The sequence below is a fragment of the Myotis yumanensis genome, unplaced genomic scaffold, assembly GCF_028538775.1.
Source record: "Myotis yumanensis isolate MYYU_CA2020_CCGP unplaced genomic scaffold, mMyoYum1.0.hap1 SCAF_1, whole genome shotgun sequence".
NCBI classification, from domain to species: Eukaryota; Metazoa; Chordata; class Mammalia; order Chiroptera; family Vespertilionidae; genus Myotis; species Myotis yumanensis.
The window spans coordinates 51,064,339-51,080,309 of NW_027223752.1; the positions used below are offsets into that span (position 1 = coordinate 51,064,339).

Below are 15,971 nucleotides of genomic sequence, written 5' to 3' on the forward strand. Positions count from 1 at the left end.
GGCTGGCCAAGCCCTCTGGCGACAGAAGTTCCCAGCCTTTCCTTTTTTTCTTTTTTATTCTGGGATTTATTTACCTTCTATAATTGAAACTTTGTAGCCTTGAGAGGAGTTCAGAGCCACCGCGGCAGACAGGAAGCTTGGCTTCCTCCATCATTGGGGCAATCAAGCCTCCTGCTTGCTCCAGCTCCATGGCTGCCGGCCGCCATCTTGGTTGGGTTAATTTGCATATAGTCGCTCTGATTGGCTGATGGGCATGGCTTAAGGCATAGTGAAGGTACAGTCAATTTGCATGTTTGTCTTTTATTAGTGTAGATAAATGTGTCATTTTATTGAAACTGCATTTTTTTCCCCTTCAAAATAACTTTAATACAAAGATGTAAATATCTCTAAGTCAAAAAGGTTCTTCTGACCGACTGGGTGTCATGGAAGAGAACACAGAATGGAAGTGATGACGACAGCTTGACTTCAGATGGAACTGGACTGTTTAAAACTGCATATCCAAGAAAAATCGGCACTGATTTCTAGAAGGAAATTCACTCCTTACAGAAGCTATTTATTGAGCCAATATGGCTGGTTAACATTTTCACTAGTATAGTCACCCAGTGCAGGACGCGGCCCTCAGCCGACACCAGCACAGCCGGGCGGCCCAGGCACTGCCGAGGCTGTCCCCACTCCGGGCCTGGAGGACCATTTGATACATCTCCCAGGTCTGGTCCATGTCTTCCCATACTGCAACTGTCCAGCATTATACAAGGTACCCTGCTGCTTCCTCACTTCAACTACCCTTCAAGGTAACTAGAAAAACTTGTTAAAAAAACAAAGGGGGAAAAAAGGCATCAGGTTATCTCATCCAGGCTGCACGCTCCACGCCCCCGACTGGAGGCATGCCCGGTGGGGAGATGGGTGGGGGCACAGTTGGCTGTCCTCCAGGGGGGACAGATGGAAGTGGGTAGCTAGCTGGAGGCAGGCCCAGGCCTGGAGGAGGGTGAGGTGGAACAGCATGGGTGGGGGGCAAGCGTGGGGGTGGGGGCGGGAAGTTGGGGTGGTAGGTGGGTGGAGGTGGAGGGTACCCGGGAGTTGGGGGTGGGATGGCAGGTGGGGGGAAGGAGGCTGGGAGAGGGGGCACCAGTGGTTGGGTTGGGTTGGGGGGGTAGACATGGTGGTAGGGCATGTAGGCTGGAGGCCCGTAGGCAGGGGGCAGGGCGCTGTAGGAGGGGCACTGGGTCTTCATCATGAACTGCAGGCTCTGGTAGCCCTCTCCAGACATGTAGAAGCTGGTGGTGGACATCCCGGTTATGTAGCTGGAGGGTGGCGGTGGCCAGTGTGGCAGCGGTGGTGGCTGGTGCACAGGGTGGGCCGGAGGAGGAACCTGGACTTTGGGGAGATCCCTGGCATCCACAGGGCCTGGTGGCTCAGCCTCACCTAAGGCAGTCGCGAGGGGAGGCTTCCGGTCTGGTGGTGGGTGGGCCGGAGGCAATGGAGGGTGAGTGGTCTCTATTTTGGGAATTTTAGGTGGTGGTGATTCTGCTGCTTTGTTCTCTTCTTTGGGAGAAACAACCGTGGCTCGCTTCACCTGGCGGGGGGGACTAGGCTGTGGGGACGGTTTCTTGGGCTGCTGGACTTGCTGTGGCGGTGGCAGCAGCTGGGTTGATGGCTGCGGGTCCTTCTGTGGGGGCTGCGGTGGTTCAGGGCCTGGAGCCGACTGTGATGGTGGCACTGGTGGCACTTGTGGTGTGGGGTTGAGCGAGGGGGCTGATGCAGCTGATGAGGCATGTGATGAGGCATCTGTTGTTTTCCTTGTGAGTAAAGATCCAGGATTTGGTGGCAGATATCTTCCAGAACATCCACAGGGACATCTTGCACAAACTGCTCCCACCATCTCCGATACATGGGTTTGGAGGTCCATTCTTGTATTTCAAATTTGCACAAATGTCCCGCGAGATACATTACTGCCACTGCTATGATCTCTGGTTCCCACTCTTGTGACAGGGTCGTGCAGAGACTGTCATTTACAAATGTCCATGCCATTTGAACCAACTTTTGAATTTTGTTTTTATCACCTTTGAGTTGCTTTGCATATTTGAGTAGGAACTGGTATGGGTGTTCTACCTGTAAATCAAACTTTATAATCTGTAGTAGGATTCTCTCCAGAACCATTACTTCTTTCTTTGGGTCATCTCCAAACTGGCCAAATTGTACATCATTTAATAAACTACGAGCTGTTTTGATGATATCTTTACATTTTTGGGGTGTTTCTTCTACTTTCCCAGCCAGAAAGAGACAACAAGCTCCTGTTACATATCTTGGAAATTGATTAAAGGAATGAAACATATAGAAGCGATGAAAATAAATTATTCCAGTTGCCAGGGTATCATAGTGTAGTCCCAAACGTGTGCCCACATCAAAGATGAACCGAGCCCCCTCTCGGCGGTACCGGGCCTCAGTGGCTGGGTCAAATCCTTCTAGCTGAGAGGGTGTATGAGCCAAGTCTTTCTTATCCCAGTACCAACATGGTTTTGTGTGGTCCAGGTTTGCTGAGGTTACTGAAGGGCTTGAATTTTCTTTATTCTCCTTCACTTATTGAAGTAGACTTGTTCTTTAGAATCCCCTCGCCTCCGGTAAGCCCCTCAGCGACATCTCTCCTTGCTGACCGCAACAATCTTGGATGTGGGATCCTTTTTGGGGTCCAACCCCAGCAGGTCCAGGGGTCCCCAAAGGTGTGGACGGAGTCGGCGAAGAAGGAATGACACAAAGACAGCGTTCAGTTGATCAGCAGCCTAGCCAGGATCTCTAGCCAGGATCTCCAGCCACGTTCTGTTTTTTATTGTCTTGTTACATCTGTATTTATACCAGTTGATTTTAATCCTGTCAATTTCTATTCCAAAGGTTAGGGCATTTCTTATCTCCATTCCAGGGAGTAAAGATTATATAGTTTAAGGTGATTGTTCATAGTTAAAGTGGTTAACTACCTGCCTGGCATTTAGTTAAGGGGTTTTATTCCCTCCCTAACTTCAGGGAAAAATCCCTACCTGGGGAAACAACCTTTCTGGGAGAGGTGACCTTGGTTAAAACACATAGCGCCAACAAGGTGAGCAAACATATTAAGAACAGTATGCCATATACGCTAGGTCCCTTGAAACATATGCTGTGCAGATGTTTCTTCCCTGCAGTGACTGTGTCAAGCAGCAAGGATGGACCGGCTTCCGGCAAATTCCCCCTTTTTTATTTTTTAAATGATAGCGCATGTAAATCAGCGGCCACCTCTCGGATTGGGTTGTTTAAGACTCGGAAGAAGACTGACAAGCAATGATAGCGAGCATAGCTATAAACATAGTGGATGGAGTGCACACTGAGCCTTTCTCCTGTAGAAGGTTGGTGGCCTCTTCAGTCAAGGATTTCAGCTGTCCTCAAGTCGGTGGTTTGGTTGTCCTTATTGATCTGGCTAGCGGGTGGCGTCATTGGCGTCATTGGCGACAGGCTTCCCGAAGCATCAGCGCGTTGAAGGGCTGCATCAAAGGGTCCATCAGGGCCTCAGGGCCGGGCTTGATGGTGGTGTTGGTGTCTGGGGAGGAGTCAGCTATGCCCTCTGGGTTGTCTGATATGGATGATACTGGGGAGGAGGATGAGGCGGAGGTGGAGGGTAGTAGAGAGAAAAAGAAGAGAAAGCGAAAGAACTACATGGCATGGAAGTGTTTAGAAAAAAGAGGGAGAAGAAAGGGAAGAAGGCAGCATCCTGATGCAGCCCTTTCCTTCAGCTGCCCCTTTCCCTGTGGTCCAAGGTAGAAATGGGAAACAAGCCTTGTTGCAGTGAGAGGGCAGCTGCTGTCAGCCAGTCTCTGTCTTTAGATGGATACATATTACTTATTGCTGGAGGAGTCTGGGTTTAGTCCCAATGCTATTGCCCCCCCCCCCCCATTTTTAAAAAAGATATTTTTATTGATTTCAGAGAGGAAGGGAGAGGGAAAGAGAGATAGAAACATCAATGAGAGAGAATTATTGGTTGGCTGCCTCCTGCATGCCCCCTACTGGGGATTGAGCCCACAACCCGGGCATGTGCTCCTGACTGGAATCAAACCTGGGACCCTTCAGTCCACAGACTGATGCTCTCTCTACTGAGCCAAACCGACTAGGGCTCCCCCCATTTTTATAGCTAACCTGAAAAACCTTGTTTCTATAAATCAATAGAGTCTCAACAATGACAACTGGGTTAAGTCCTGCTTAAATTCTGTTGAAAGAAAAGATTAGGGCATCTTTTAAATTACAAAAGAATTTGTTGTCCATACTCATTCACTTTCTCAAATGACTGCAAAGATTTTAAATTGGCATTTATTGGGAACCCTGAGCATTTTTAGATCCTCTAGCATTGTACATGTGAAAGGTTTAGGATGGATGACAAGAGACCCTTTATTCTGTGAAAGGGAGGCAGGAATGGAATCCTTTATAGATCTCCTAAAGTCAAACACTGGCCCAGCCACCTCTCCTTTATGGCCAGGCCAAGCCCGGCCTCCCTGTGGAGTGAGGTTGTTCAGTGGTTCCTGCCTTGGGTGGGGGTGTTGGGAGCTTCTGGGTCTAGGGTAGCTGTGATAGAAATGATTGTGTTCTGAGCCGTCCAAAATGGCAGCCAGCACTCTCATGGGACAATTGGGCACTTGAAATGTGACTAGTACATCTGAGGAACTAAATTTTTAATTTTATTTAATTTTAAATAATTAAATATAAATAGCCAACATAGCGAGTAGCTACCATATTGGACAGTGCAGAGCAGGGAATCTCAGTAATCCTGGACTGGGTTTTCCACTTGACCAAGGGACAGGGCTGTTGGGTTTTCTCTCAAGGGGAAGAGGAGATGGGACTCTAGTCTTTTCTGAAGTTAGGTCAAAGTATTTCCTCACCCCTAATCCCCAATCTGCATCCCATTACAGAGGACCCAAAGGAAAATCCTGAGGCATCTGAGAGCAAAATCTTAAAGCAACGTGAAGAATTCCTGGGGCGGGAAGGCAGAAATGGGGGCAATCCAGATCCACGCTCTCCTGTGACCTGCACCACTCCGAGCATCCATTTCCCAGGGTTTTAATGAATCCTTTTGGTCCGGCTGTCAGTCTTGGAGGGAAACACCCAAGAAGGAGACCCTGGGCGGGATTTATTGCCTAAGGAGAAACAAGCAAACTGGGCCTGCAGGTCTGGACAAAAGCAGTCCAGGGCGCTCTGGGTCTGTGAATGGTAAAGAGAGCACAGAGTGGCTTCCCACATGGGGTGGTTATGAGGATGAAACTCAGAGATGAAGGGGTCTGTGATGGTTAATTATGTGTCAACCTGGCAGACTAAGTGGTGCTCAGACAGCTGGTAAAACATTGTTTCTGGGTATGTCTGTGGGAGTGTTTCTGGAAGAGATTCTCATTTGAACCCATAGAGTGAGTGAAGCTCACCCTCACCAATGCAATGGGCATCATCCAATCCTCAGAAGGTCCAGACAGAACAGAAAGGTGGAGAAAGGGTAAATTTACTTTCTCTGATTAAGCTGGAACATTTATCTTCTGTCCTAAGACTTCGGCATTCCTGGTTCTTGAGCCTTGGCCTTGAAACCAGACTTAAACCACTGGCTCCCCTTGATCTCAGGTTTTTAGTGTGTCTGATGGCAGCTGACACCACGACATCGAGGTTCCGGTAGGTCCCCCCAGCATTCCTGTGGTAGTGGCCGGAGAACACAGCTTTGATACCTGCTTTGGGGAACTTGTCTGACATCTCCTTCGGCACGGGCTTGGTGAGGTTGAAGTAGTCATCGTCCTCATCGATGCTTTGGAGGAAGAGGGGGATGTGCTGGAAGACGATGGCACGCTGGCACTTCTGCTGCCCCGCCACGCTCAGCTGCTGGTCCAGCCACTGGTCCTGGGCCTGCTTCAGGGCAGGGCACCTGGAGGCATCATACAGAAACTGGGAGTTGAGGACGAGGAACAGGACGTCCCCGACCCAGAAGCTGAAATAGTCGTCTCCCCAAGTCTCCTGGAACTCTGCGATGGTCTTGGGCGTGGGGCCGTTGCCCATGTTGTGGTTGCCACTGACCAGGACCAGGGGGATGTCGCTGTCCACGTTCCTGAGCACCCGCTGCAGGTCCTTCGTCTGCTCCTTCCGCCAGGGCATCCCTGGCATGGCATGAATGCGGTCCCCACACAGAACAAAGAATCTGGGCTTGGGGTTCAGCTTGTTGATGGCCTGAATGGCTTGCTCAGTGAGACGAATCTCCTGTCCCCACTCATCTTCACCAATGTCACAGTCCCCAGTGGACCAGGACTTCATCAGTCCAAATTGTGGGTCTGCGCCCTGGATGAAGTAGAATGGGCTTTTCCGGTCCCTTTCCTGTTCTTTGGGAAACGCGTCCAGGGTCCTGCCCTGGGCTCTGTGGAAAACACCCCCGCCTCCGCTGTGGGCATGGTGAGCGAGTTCCTGGTCCCACCTGAGCACACTGCGTGGGAGCCCATCAAATTTCTTAATAGTATTACTCCTTCAGGAATGCCGTGTCATAAATTCAAATTGAAAGTAGGTGCAATCATCATGCTACTGAGAAATCTTAATAGTAAATAGGGTCTTTGTAATGGTAGGAGATTTATTACCAAAAGATTGCGACCTGCCCTAGCCTGTTTGGCTCACTGGATAGAGCGTCCGCCTGGGGACTGAAGGGTCCTAGGTTTGATTCTGGTCAAGGGCATGTACGTTGGTTGCAGGCACATCCCCAGTAGGGGGTGTGCGGGAGGCAGCTGATCAATGCTTCTCTCTCATCGATGTTTCTAACTCTCTATCCCTCTCCCTTCCTCTCTGTAAAAAAGCAATAATATATATATATACATATATATATATATATTTTTTAAAAAGATTGCAACCTAACATACTCAAAGCTGAAGTATTAACAGGATCTGCAGAAGGAGAGGTTGTTCTGATTCCAAGAATTGATTTGCCCCATCTGACACTGGCCTCCCATTTAAATTAATTCAAAGATAGTTTCCTATGATGCTGGCATTTGTGATGACTATTAATAAATCACAAGGACAAACTCCAGACAGAGTAGCAATATTCCTACCTGAACCCATTTTCAGACATGGTCAGTTACATATTGCTTTCTCTCGAGTTCATGTGACGTTAAAGTTGTAAATAGTTCATCACAAGGGAAATTAGGCACAAATCTGTGCTCCAGTCCACTAATAATAATAATAAAAAAAACTGGCTGGAGATTCAGAATGGTTTACCGATAGAAATCTTAAGAAAGAAAAGAACTGTGCATCTCAAAACAAAGTGCGACTAAATGACTAGTCTGTTACTCATTTTTCAGGAAACTGCAACACTGATGGTGGCTATTAATCTCAAGAGTTGCTGCCAGAAGTTTATTATTAAGCCCTGCGGACTGCAAAAGGCCCTCTTCAGAGGACAGCTGCCCATTTCTTTGAGAAATTAGTTTTTCTGCATCTCTATGATTTTCCAAATATATGCTTTCTTAGAGTTGGGTTTTGGTTCTGAATCATTTCCTAGCCAGAACCCAAGTACAGTGGGGCCTTGACTTATGAGTGTCCCGACTAACGAGTTTTTTGAGATACGAGCCGTCTCTCGGCCGATTTTTTGCTTTGAGTTGCGAGCTAAAATTTGGGTTACGAGCCAGCTTCAGATACCCCACCGCTAGTTGGCGCAGCGAACGTCACAGTGAACGCCACAACATCAGCCCAGCATCACGTGTCTCACTCGTTCACTGTTGATTTGACATACGAGTTATTTGAGTTACGAGCTCCATCACGGAACGAATTAAACTCGTAAGTCAAGACCCCACTGTATGGAGGTTGCTGAACCCAGGTTTGGTCTGCAGTTCCTGCACCATACAACAGATCCATCAGTCCATTATATGAGTCCCCGATGTCCGTGAACCTCATAGGATTTGTGAGTTCTGAGTGCTGCAAGCCAGGAGTCAGGCACAGTAATGTTAGAGGTCTCCTTTGTTGAGGTGTTTTGTTCTTGTTGTTTTGTTTTAAATATATATATATACATATATACTTATTTTTATATATATGTATATATACATATATATGTATATATATATATTTAATTCAGAGAGGAAGGGAGAGAGAGAGAGAGAGAATCATCAATCAGCTGCCTCCTGCACACCTCCCACTGGGGATCTAGCCTGCAACTTGGGCACATGACCAGAATGGAACCCGGGACCCTTCCGTCCACAGGCTGATGCTCTAGCCACTGAGTCAAACCAGCTAGGGTTGTTGAGGCATTTAATAGCCAGAGTTTTGTTCTTGATCTTTTGTTATGCTGCATAATTTGCCTAGAGCTTTTATTGATGTAAATGAAAGTATTTAAAAACAGAAAAAATAAGGGGAGATGTGGGCTACAGTGTTTGCACTGGTCCCACGTGGCTAAGTGATATAAGCTGTGGGAGGTGCGGCACGTAAACAAAGCTCGATCAGGTGCATGTGATAGAGTAGATTGGAAACCCAGGAGAAGGTTGTAACCATCTTGACCACGCCCTTACTTTGCCTCGTGGAATCTGGCTATAAAATAAAGACTTGGCTTCCAGGACGTGGCACTGTCTCTCTCCATCAGAGGGGGCAGCATCCCACCCAGACCCAGCTAACTCTTGTCTTTTCTTAATCCTTCATTGCCCCCTCTCAGGCTCACCAAACCTGGTTGTGCTGGCGCGGCACACATTGGGCCATGGGGAGCCACGTGGTGACTGTTAGTGAGTACTGCCTGTGGCCTGTCTCCCAACAGGAATTTGACAAGCACTTCTTGGAGCCCAGCCAGGTGAGCAAAACTCCCTCTTCAGGGCAACAAAACAGAACAGCCTTGTTGCAGAAGGCCTTCCAGGGTCCGGACAGAACCTTCGCACCCGGCGGAACTGAAAAGAGGAAGCTGAAACACCTTCCAGACCAGGGGTGGGCAAACTTTTTGACTCGAGGGTCACAATGGGTTCTTAAACTGGACCGGAGGGCCGGAACAAAAGCATGGATGGAGTGTTTGTGTGAACTAATATAAATTCAAAGTAAACATCATTACACAAAAGGGTACGGTCTTTTTTTTTTTTTTAGTTTTATTCATTTCAAACGCGCGGAATGCGGCCCGCGGGCCGTAGTTTGCCCACGGCTGTTCCAGACCCACAAGAGGAGCCTCCATCCAAGAGTAAGAAAGCAGCCTCCAGGGGTCAGCACCGGTTGCACAAGGACCTGCGTGTGAGTTTGTGAACAAATGGTACTAGCGCGGTCAGTATTACAGCACCAAGATGATAACTGATGTCCTCAGCCCAGATACTTGTGTATGTTGGACAGATGAAGGCCAGGTCCTGGAAGGCGTCAGGGGGGACATGCTGGAGACCCTCATCCCCAAGATCTATTGGGTTCATGAAGCAATTCATGAGTCGGAAGCATCCCATCTAGCAACTACCCAGGATACTCTCAAGGGGTTGTACAAAATAGATTTTTATTGATTTCAGAGAGAAAGGGAGAGGGAGGGAGAGACGGAAACATTAATGATGAATCATTTATGGGCTACCTCCTGCGCCCCCCCCCCCCCGCCCCCCCCCCCCTGCAATTGAGCCTGCAATCCGGGCACGTGCCCTGAATGGGAATCCAATCATGACCTCCTGGTTCCTAGGTCGACGCTCAACCACTGAGCTATGCCAGCCAGGCCAAAATAGATTTTTATAGGAAGAAAGAGGGCAGAACTGAGAAGAATGGATTATTCTAGTCAGGGATATCTTCCTTAGGGGAAGGCAGGGGGTTTTAGCAGGGAGATTACCTCACTAATGTGGATCAGGAAATTCCAAACTGATCAGTTTAAAATTCCACTTTTGGGAGAGGCTGAAATTGCATTTAGGTTAGATGTTAAAGCTAGGTTTGGTATGATAGGCCTTTAGCAGAAATGACGCCATATTGGGCCTGCGATTTCCTCTTTAACAATGTGGAAAATGACATTCATAGATTTTCTGTGATAAATCATCCCTGTATTTTTAGCCTAAACTCAATTTGGAAATAATGTATTTGAAACATATTTTATTTTTTAGAAAAGTTTTAAATGTATAAAAAAATTGTGAAGCTGGTACAGAGTTCCTCTATACCCCACAACCAGTTGCCCCTATCATTAACATGTTATTATTAGTATGCTTCAGAGAAGAAGTGACTTTCACGAATTTATCCAGCGAACAATCCTTGAGGCTAAGAATGAGGCTCTGTCTAAGGGCCCACAGTTGTGACCGGACAGGGACTGGGCTGGAGCGGGTCTGTCTGGGGCCAGCCTGCAGGCGAGACTTCACAACCAGAGTCCAGGTGGTTTTGAGAGTATGTTTATTAAAGCTTGTAAGAAATAAGGCAAACTCCCCAAATCAGAGGCCCTGGTAGGACACAAAGCATATTCAGAAGCCGGACAGCAAGGCAAAAAGCAAACATCTTTATTCCTGCAGGATGTGCACGCGCACAGGGTCTGGTCTGCTAGGGCTTTGATGTCTGCACCAGGCACGTGATCTGTTCCTCACTCTTGATTGGAAGAGCTTAGGCTCCCAGTCTTGCGTGATTGGCTAATTTAAAGGAAACGGGTTGACCTCTGCCATGGTGGCCCCCAGGGGAGCTGCAAGTCACACTACCCAAAATGGCGTTGCCTAAACTCCCTTCTTTGACAGAAAAGATTGTTTATTCTCACAAGCTGGAGACAGTGACACATGGCAGGGCCTAGCACTGAAGAAGCAACAGGAGAGAGACTGGTGGGCTGCTTTGGCTCTCCAGCCGCTTCTGGGAAAGGAGTGAGCCAGGAGGGGCTGCGGTCAGCGCACTGGAGAGTCAGAGCAAAGGGGGCCCGGGCACAGGTTCAGGGGTTTGGTCCAGGATGAGCTGCCACTGCCCATTGCTCCTCTGTTTGTAAGTCTGGTGGGAGCCCTTAGTGCAGTGGTTCTCAACCTTCTGGCCCTTTACATACAGTTCCTCATGTTGTGACCCAACCATAAAATTATTTTTGTTGCTACTTCATAACTGTAATGTTGCTACTGCTATGAATCGTAATGTAAATATCTGATATGCAGGATGGTCTTAGGCGACCCCTGTGAAAGGGTCGTTCGACTGCCAAAGGGGTCGCGACCCACAGGTTGAGAACCACTGCCTTAGAGTCTAGGACAGTGGTCGGCAAACAGCGGCCCCTTGAGTGTGGCTCTCCCACAAAATACCATGTGCGGGCGTGCACGTACAGTGCGATTGAAACTTCTTGGCCACACTCAAGCGGCCAAAGAGCCACATGTGGCTCGCGAGCCGCAGTTTGCCGACCACTGGTCTAGGAGATTCAGGCCAGTGGGGAAGGAAGAGGGGAAGAGAAAGGCATGGGCATGCTCCTGGGAAGGAGAGAGGGTTTTATTAAAAACAATTTTTAACCCTCACCCAAGGCTATTTTTCTATTGATTGTTACAGAGAGTGGAAGAGAGCGGGAAAGACAGAAAGATGGCTGTGCATCAATTGGTTGCCTCCTGCATGGGCCCCAACCAGGGCCCAGGCGAGCTACCTTCCCTTGACCGGAATCGAACCCGGGACCCTTTGGTCCGTAGGCCGATGCTCTATCCACTGAGCCAAACCAGGGTTATTTACATTTTTATTTATTGATTTTTAGAGAGAAACACTGATTCTTTATGCATTCATTGGCTGCTTCTTGCAGATGATCTGACAAGGGATGGAACCCACAACCTTGGCAAATCTGGACGACACTACAGGCCAGGGCTGTCTGCAGCTTTAAAGGCCGGGAGTGTAGGGGCGTCTTAGGGAAGGACCTCAGGAGAATAATCATCAGCTTCTGCAGGTGCATCCCTCAGAGTCGTGGTCTTATTGCCAGTGGAAGTGGTGTTCTTGCCGTGTTGTGAGGAAAAACAAATTTCCAGAGACCCACCAGAGGGGATGAGGCTTGGTGACAAAATTTATTCGCGAAGTAAAATAAGTTCCCCAATGTCCCATCTCTGTCCGTCTCACCATGGAAAAGCCGGGCCCGAAATGTGCAGAGGTCCCGTGCATTGGGTGAGCATTGGGTGAGCGTTGGGTGAGCTTAGCTCGTGCTCCTGCTGTGGTCTGTGGCTTTGCTGTTGTCCCGCCTGGAGTGTGGAGTCTGCACCGCCATCAGCCACGCAGCTACTAAGGCAACGGAGAGAGAACATGCAGGTCGTGCAGGTCGGTAGCAAGAGAGTTTGTTCACCTAGATTTATAGGATTGGGAGGCACCAGAAGTTTATTCTAAATAACTCCTAGTCAGTTTCCCAAATTTCCCGGGCTTGCATTGGCTCCACCTCCCCCGCCCCCATCTTCCCCGCCCCTCGTTAGACTGACAGGCCTCTCCTGCCCAGCACCGCCCCCTGCGCCATTTTTACTTTATTGCGCATGTCCTTCCCTTCGCCTGCCTCCCCTCCCCCGCATCCAGTACTGGAGGGGAAGGGCGGAGAGCTAATCCCTTTGGAGGGACAAAGCTGCGGTTCCCTGGGGTGTGAACCTGTAGCTTCCAGGTGAAAGTCTCCCCTTGGCTCCCTCCTGGGAGCGCGCCCCTGCCTTCCCCGCCCAGGCAGTTACCATTAGCTTCCTCACTCCAAGCTCCAACTGGCTTCCTTTACCTCTCTAACTTGTTTCCTAAGCCCATTTCTTTTGTACTTATTTATCCCTTTTATTTGACATGGTTTTTATTTTCCACTAACCGCTGGCAAACGCTAGCTGTGTGTCCAGCCTCCCTTCTGGTCTACCCATTGCATGCCCTGCCCCTGTCCCAGGGCTGCACCGCTAGGGCAGGATGGAACAGTGACCTCCCACTCCACAGAGGCCGGCTTCTCACACTGTACAGACTGGTAACTGCCTGGGGAAGGGAATGGGCCCCTGGGTCAGTCTTCGTGTGAGTCAGTGGGGCCCATGGACTCGCAAACAGCATCTTGGCGAAGCTCCACCAGCCCATTCTCTCTCCACAGCTGAACCACAGCCTGGCTCTGCTCTGTCCCAGCCCAGGAGGTGGCCCACCCTTCCAGCCTGTGGCCCCAGCACCACCATCACCCGTTTGCCCTGGACCTTGGGGATGAGGGTCTCCAGCATGTCTCCCCTGACGCCTTCCAGGACCTGGCCTTCATCTGTCCAACATACACAAGTATCTGGGCTGAGGACATGTTCGGTTATCATCTTGGTGCTGTAATACTGACCGCGCTAGTACAGTTTGTCCACAGACCGCACACGCAGGTCCCTGTGCAGCAGGTGCTGACCCCTGGAGGCTGCTTTCTTACTCTTGGGTGGAGGCTCTTGTGGGTCTGGAAGGTGTTTCAGCTTCCTCTCTTCAGCTCCCCACCGGATGGGAGGGTCGGACCCTGGAAGGCCTTCTGCAACAAGGCTGTTCTGTTTTGTGCCCTGATGAGGGAGTTTTGCTCACCTGGCTGGGCCCAAGAAGTACTTGTCCAATTCCTGCTGGGAGACAGGCCATAGGCCAGGGGTGGGCAAACTTTTTGACTCGAGGGCCACAATGGGTTCTTAAACTGGACCGGAGGGCCGGAACAAAAGCATGGATGGAGTGTTTGTGTGAACTAATATAAATTCAAAGTAAACATCATTACATAAAAGGGTACGGTCTTTTTTTTTTTTTAGTTTTATTCAATTCAAACGGGCCGGATCCGGCCCGCGGTCCGTAGTTTGCCCACGGCTGCCATAGGCAGTACTCACTAACAGTCATCACATGGCTCCCCTTGGCCAAATGAATCATGGACCAGACATTGTCGGGGTCCAGGCCTTCCACCTTCCCATAGAGCAGTGATTCTCAACCTTGGCTGCACATAGAATCACCTGGGAATCTTTTAAAAATCCTGATTTCTGGCCTCACCCTCTGGAAATTCTATTTCTTTGTTACTAATGTTGTGGCCTCACCCCATAACAAAGAAACAGAATTTCCGGAGGATGAGGCCCAGAAATCAGGATTTTAAAAAGATTCCCAGCCCTAACCGGTTTGGCTCAGTGGATGGAGCATCGGCCTGCAGACTCAAGGGTCCCAGGTTCGATTCCGGTCAAGGGAAGGTAGCTCGCCTGGGCCCTGGTTGGGGCCCATGCAGGAAGCAACCACTTGTTGCACAGCCATCTTTCTGTCTTTCCCGCTCTCTTCCACTCTCTGTAAAAATCAATAGAAAAATAGCCTTGGATGAGGGTTAAAAATTGTTTTTTAATAAAACCCTCTCTCCTTTCCAGGAGCATGCCCCACGATCTTCACCTACACATTTCCTTTGGCCAATGCCCGTTCCCAGGTGTGACTGAAAAGTAATCACCTTCCCACACCACCCAGACCTTACTGGGCATGCCTCTATTGTCCAGTCCCTTCCACCAGCAATCTATTGGGAACAGACTTGGAAAATGTTAATGTTAGGGTCACCGAAGGAGGTACACAGAAGGCTGGAAGGGGTAAAGAATTATGAACTTATTAGGTCATCTGGAAACCAGATAGGCTGAGCCCCAAAAGGGCATCAGCACCCAGCTATGGGAGTCAGAGATTTTAAAGGACTCCAGGCTGGCTTTTTTCCGCAGGGAATTCTCTGGGCGAGTCCGGATCCTGGGCAAGTCTGGAGGGGGAAAGTTACTGTTCTTACTTAGCAAATGGAATGTGGTCTAAGCAAAAGGGAATGTTGGTTGTGAAATGATCTAAAGATCACTTTCCCAGGAGAGGGGACATTGATTGGATTATTTGATCAGAACTAACAGTTAACTGTAGCTTTCTGGCAAAGCTGTATAAATGGCATGCCTACATTATCTAGACTCCCTTTTATTCCTTTCTGTTAGTTAATAATCATGTTATTGTAACAGTATCAGTTCCCAGGCCTCCTGCCCCATTGCTGTAGGCTCTGCCTTTCTGGGCGTGACCTTCAGCTCTGGGTACATTAGGACACTTTTTAGAGCTCTGGACCAGTCCAGGCGTCAGAGCAACCAGAGGTCTGACTAGCACTCCTGGAGCAGCCAGCACTCAATGCCTGGCCTGGGAAGCCTTGTGGTGTCTGGGGATCCAGTCTTGCTCTTCCTCCCAAAGTCATACAATGCAATGGCCTAGACCCGTGGTTGGCAAACTGCGACTCACGAGCCACATGCGGCTCTTTGGCCCCTTGAGTGTGGCTCTTCCTAAGCCTTAGGAGTACCCTAATTAAGTTAATAACAATGTACCTACCTATATAGTTTAAGTTTAAAAAATTTGGCTCTCAAAAGAAATTTCAATCGTTGTACTGTTGATATTTGGCTCTGTTGACTAATGAGTTTGCTGACCACTGGCCTAGACCACCTTTCCTCAGAGACCAGGCCCAGCTCAGCCTGGATGCAGAAGGAGGGGAAGTTCCTCCCTCAGAAGATGCTGGGTGTGGGGATGTGGGCAGGTTATTGAGGGACTTCTTGATCCAGGAATTAGCAATGGCCTGTGATTAGATTTCCATGCGACCACAAGGCCAAACTTTGGGGTTTTCTCTCTAACAGGGTTGTAAGCTGGGAGAGGGGATGGGACTCAAGTCCCTTCCCTCCTGCAGTTAGGTCCATCTCCCAGGCTCCCTTTCAGAGAGGACTCCAAAGGAGGAACTTAAGCAACCCCGAAAATTCTGGAGGCGGAAAGGCAGAGGGAGGGTGGTTCGGTTTTCAGATCTGGGTGTGAATCCCAGATACACCTGGTCCGGCTGTGGGATCTTGGGCAAGCGCTGCAGCACTCGGAGACTCATGCCCTGGGTGATAAATGGCTCCTTTTGCGTAACCAGTTTTGGAGGGAAATGATTCAACAGGGAGGCAGTAGGTAGTAGCAATTCCCCAGGAGAGACTAGTCACAGCCCACGGAGCCGGGACAAAGGCAAGGCCAAGGGCGGGCCAACAGGGCGCCTGGGTGGGTTGCTGGTCCCGGCTTCGGTGAGAATGGCACGCAGCAGCTTGGGGGTGTCCGCGGGGCCGGCCGAGCAGCCGGGGCCGCTGGGCTGGCGGTGGGCGGGCACAC

At 49.5% G+C, this 15,971-nt stretch overlaps 2 pseudogenes; both read right to left on the reverse strand.

Annotated features, from left to right (window-relative positions):
• Nucleotides 1–841: 841 nt before the first annotated feature.
• On the reverse strand, nt 842–3,468 carry LOC139001806 (cyclin-K pseudogene; annotated as a pseudogene).
• Nucleotides 3,465–7,092, reverse strand: LOC139001898 (serine/threonine-protein phosphatase CPPED1 pseudogene; annotated as a pseudogene).
• Nucleotides 7,093–15,971: the final 8,879 nt, after the last annotated feature.